Source organism: Rattus norvegicus, chromosome 1 (assembly GCF_036323735.1).
Source record: "Rattus norvegicus strain BN/NHsdMcwi chromosome 1, GRCr8, whole genome shotgun sequence".
NCBI classification, from domain to species: Eukaryota; Metazoa; Chordata; class Mammalia; order Rodentia; family Muridae; genus Rattus; species Rattus norvegicus.
In genome coordinates this window covers 82264353-82269455 of record NC_086019.1, presented here as the reverse complement: position 1 = coordinate 82269455, position 5103 = coordinate 82264353, and the positions used below count along the sequence as shown (strand labels likewise).

General features: G+C 43.3%; 1 pseudogene; it reads left to right on the top strand.

The window, feature by feature from the left end:
• Positions 1–3690: 3690 nt before the first annotated feature.
• LOC108348434 (cytochrome c, somatic pseudogene) lies at positions 3691–4569 on the top strand (annotated as a pseudogene).
• The last annotated feature ends 534 nt before the right edge of the window (positions 4570–5103 follow it).

The following is a 5103-nucleotide window of genomic DNA, read 5'->3' as shown; positions in this document are numbered from 1 at the left end:
TGCCTCATCTTCTAAATCCTCTTCCTCAGAGGGGCTAAGCTCATCTGTTTCTAAACTATCAAGCCCCAAAACCTCTAACTCCTTTACCGGATAAAAGCTTTTTTTCGGGGTTTTCTCCTCCTTTCCCTGTTTATTTAATTTAATCTTAGCAGGGAGGCCCCCTTTTTTATTCAGGGTCCCCTTTGTATTCGGGGCCCCCGTTTTTGTAGGGGTCCCTCCCTCAGTAGCCGAGGTGGCCACTGTCCCCAGGGCGTCCTTTCCCCGTTCTATCACCTCTGACGGTGGTAAGACCGCAGAGGGGACTGGTGCTTGAGATCGATCAGTATCATTTTTTCGTTGCAACCTTTCACTATGCTCTGTTTCTGACATGCTTTCCTGAATTTCGTCCAGGGCCTCTTGGCCTGCCGCTATTATAGGACGAAAAATGTCTTTACGTAAACAATCCTTAACCATCTGCCAAATTCCTAATGTTCCCGGCCTCAGACTACCATGTAGTAGCTCCCTTTTTAAGTCCTTCTCTAACTTGGTCCATGATGCAAGTGTTAGTGACCCTGAGCAGGCATACCATGGGGCCACACGATCAACCTCTTTCAAGAAGCCCTGTAGGTTTCACTTTGACAGCCGGAGGTCATGTTGCTTGAGAACAGTTTGGAGCGCTGTAAGAACTGAGTTTGAGTTCCCCATCTTGCTCCCTTATGTACAGGAGAACTGATGGTATGGGGAAGGCACGGCAGCTTATCTACGTCCGACTAACAGTGCCCTGGTGTAGAATCGCGGAATGCGGCTTATCTACATCTGACTGACAGTCCACTTAACACCAGCCGCGGTGAATGCAAAATGAAACCAAAAGAAAAAGAGCAGCAGCTGTCACCACTATAATAGAGGCCTCAACAGCACCCTCAGCAGAAGGAGAAAGATACGATAGGTCAAGACCAAACAATTCAGAAATTATCATGTCTCTCGGAGCTTACCTTAATTCCTGCAGTTCTGGATCCTCTCCACGGGTGGAGGGCCCCCCTCGGCGCCTGGTGATGGTGTGGCGTTTCTTCCGGGTTTCGGCACCAAATGTCCCGCGCTATCTCGCCAGCAAGAACACGTGGGGACACACGAATCCTTCTGCAGCAAAATGTTTTTATTGTATCTTAAAGAGAGGGTCCGGGGCGCCAGCATGGCGCGGCTTATATACACCCTAGCGTGGCACATCCACACCTGATTGGTCGCTTACCCATGATCTCATAGGCATGCCCCAGAGTGGGCAAAGACCTGGCACAAAGACACTCTTGCACATGCGCACACAGTTAACTTCCTGAAAGGAAGTTGGCTGGCGCAGCGGAGGCCAGCGCCATCTTGTAATGGCAAAAGCTATCCCAGCTTTCCACGTGGGGCGCAGTGGAAGCCAGTGCCATCTTGTGGTGGCGAATGTTATTGCGGCTCTCCACATGCCCAGGATCTTCTGACTTTCATAATCTCTGGTGAGAAGTCCGGTGTGATTCTGATATGTCTGTCTTTGTATGTTACTTGACTTTTTTCCCTTACTGCTTTTAATATTCTTTTTTTGTTTTGTGAATTTGGTGTTTTGAGTATTATGTGACAGGAGGAGTTTCTTTTCTGGTCCAATCTATTTGGAGTTCTGTAGGCTTCTTGTATGCTTATGGGCATCTCTTTCTTTAGGGTAGGGAAGTTTTCTTCTATGATTTTGTTGAAGATATTTACTGGTCCTTTGAGCTGGGAGTCTTCACTCTCATCTATACCTAGTATCCTTAGGTTTGATCTTCTCATTGAATCCTGGATTTCCTGTATGTTTTGAACCAGCAGCTTTTTCCATTTTCCATTTTCTTTGACCGTTGTGTCAATGATTTCTATGGAATCTTCTGAGATTCTTTCTTCTGTCTCTTGTATTGTGTTGGTGATGCTGTATCTACAGCTCCTTGTCTCTTCCTTTGGTTTTCTATATCTAGGGTTGTCTCCCTCTGTGCTTTCTTTATTGCTTCTATTTTCATATTTAATTCCTTCAACTGTTTGATTGTGGTTTCCTGGAATTCTTTCAGGGATTTTTGTGATTCCTCTTTATAGGCTTCTACATGTTTATTTATGTTTTCCTGTGTTTCTCTAGGGGAGTTCTTTATGTCTTTCTTGCAGTCCTCCAGCATCATGATCAAATGTGATTTTAAATCTAGATCTTGCTTTTCTGGTGTGTTTGGACATTCAGTGTTTGCTTTGTTGGGAGAATTGGACTCTGATGATGACATGTAGTCTTGGTTTCTGTTGCTTGGGTTCCTGTCCTTGCCTCTTGCCATCAGGTTGTCTCTAGTGTTACCTTGTTCTGCTATTTCTGACAGTGGCTAGAGTGTCCTATAGGCCTGTGTGTCAGAAGTGCTGTAGACCTGTTTTCTCTCAGCCAGTTATGGGAAGAGAGTGTTCTGCTTTCGGGTGTGTAGTCTTTCCTGTTTACTGGTCTTCAGGTTTTCCTGTGGGCCTGTGTCCTGAGTCCACCAGGCATGTTGCTTGGAGAAGAAAAGTTGGTCTTACGTGTGGTTTTGCGGCTGAAGTGTCTTCTGGGCGTCTGCCTTTGAGCTCTCCATGAGGGCGGCAACCAGGAGGGCCTGTGCCGCCTTTTCCCAGTGGCCCCGTGAACTGGGGTCCCAGATGCCATTAAGTGTTTTCCTCTGGACTACAGAAATGTGTAGCCTCTTCTGGCTTCCCAGGTGTGTCTGCCCCTCTGAAGGTTTAGCTTTCCCTCCCATCGGATTTGGGAGCAGAGAACTGTTGACCTGGTCCCTTCAGGTTAGGTTGGTGTCTGGACTGCAGGGGACCTGCTGCTCGAGTGCCCTATATTTTATTTTTTTCTAATTTTATATTTAATGGTTGATGATTGATGTGCTTGTTTGTATTGCTTTTGTGTTTGCATTTATCTTTTGGATATGCAAGTACAATAGCAAATATGTGGACGTTAGAGGATAAGTTGCAGAAGTGATTTCTCTCCCCAATTAAGTGGGACTTGTGGATTTAATTGGGGTCATGACAGTTAGCATCTGGTGTCTTTACTTGCTGAGGTGCTGAGACATCATTTTTGACTCTTATTGTAAACTTGAAGAATGGGATTATGGTTATGTTAGAAAATAGTATATATCATTTGGAATAACTGTGTTTGCAATTTTTCTTTTTACATAAAAATTATCTAATGTGTATGTATGTAGTGTATGTGTATATACATTTGTGTGCCCACTCATGTGCTTTCACATTGGTGAGCATGGCATGGCTTACCTGGGGAGTCAGAGAACACTTTTGGAGATTTACTTCTCTTTTTCTACCTATGTGTGAGCATTGCAATCAAATATAACTCATCTGGTTTGCATATCAAGTGACTTTTCCCATCTGAACTCTTTTGCCAACCTTGGGATTTGTTTCCAAAAATAGAAAAATAGCTTAGTAGCCAGGGTGAATTGATCATGACTCCATAGTGACCGATTTTTTGTTTTCTGAAGTTATTTCTTGTAGGTCCAAATTCTCTATTATTGAATATTTGTGAAATGTCCTTAAGGTACTGCACAGACCGTAAAATTTGAATTGAAGTGGTTGCATTGACACCAGTACATAGGCGCGGGCCAGCGTGTCCTTGGGCTAGAGAGCAGGACGTCTCCCCAAGAGTTTGATTGTTTGTGGTGTTGACCAGCCCGAACCGAATTTAAAATGGGGGATGTTGAAAAAGGAAGGAAGATTTTTGTTTAAAAGTGTGCCCAGTGCCACACTGTGGAAAAAGGAGGCAAGCATAAGACTGGACCAAACCTCCGTGGTCTGTTTGGGCAGAAGACAGGCCAGGCTGCTGGATTCTCTTACACAGATGCCAACAAGAATAAAGGCATCACCTGGGGAGAGGATACCCTGATGGAGTATTTGGAAAATCCCAAAAAGTACATCCCTGGAACAAAAACAATCTTCGCTGGAATTAAGAAGAAGGGAGAAGGGGCGGACCTAATAGCTTATCTTAAAAAGGCTACTAATGAATATTCCACTGCCTTATTTATTACAAAACATATGTCTCATGGATTTTAATGTATACCATAATTTAATTCATACACCAAATTCAGATCATGAATGGCTAACAATGTTTTTGTTGGACAGCCCCGATTTAAGTAAAATTGACTTGTCATAAAGTGGATATGATCTTTTTTAAAGTAACACTTCCAGTTGTATGCATGCTATTACTGCTCTCCCTTTCTCAAGATAAGATTGGACTTAATTAGTAATGTTTTACTTTACATAAATATGGGGGTGTCGCCTCAAACCTATTGAATGGTTTTATACTTAGATTTATATAACTGGGTATATGAATATGTTTAAATCCTGGGAAAATTCTATCACTGTCTCAGAAACAAGAAGACTCACCTGTGCTTCAGTGTGTGTTCACTGGCCTCTGACGGGCAATGCTAAACACCAGGATGGAACTATTCTTGACAATGCTGTTTTAATTAGAATTCCCTACATCAATGATGCTGCCTTTCACCACTGAAAGGCATTTACTGTGGTTTATGTATGATATCAAATAAAGAGTATTTAACACTTAAAAAATTGAATTGAAGAATTTACCTAGTACAAAAATATGGTGGAGTGGTGGACAACACATTGAGTATAGTTTATGAAAATTGTGCCAAACATTATATTTCTGCTACTGGGTTATTTGCTTCTTGTACCCACCTGTCTCTTTCCTGTTTCTCCAAAACATTGCCCTGGGCACCCTGTCCACAACTATTTTTGGACTTGCAAGTTCCCCAGGAGACAGTGAGTTCCATTGTCACCCATCCTGTAATTGGCAGATGATGCCCAGATCCTTGACCCTGGATAAAGAGATGCTAGGAAACCTCAAGAGAAGAGGAAACAACTTTTAATGGCCCTGGGATTTAGTGGCCACTCACCTCTTCTAATGAATGATCAATATCCTCCCTGTAACTCATTAGATTATAGTTTCCAGTGTGGTCTTAGCCTCAGACCCTTGATCAAGGGCAATCTCCAAGATAAATCCTCCTACAATGCTAGCCAATGCCCCATGTGGGGCTGTCCTTTCCTTGGATGTCTGACTTCTAGGAGGCATGTGGTTGTGTACTT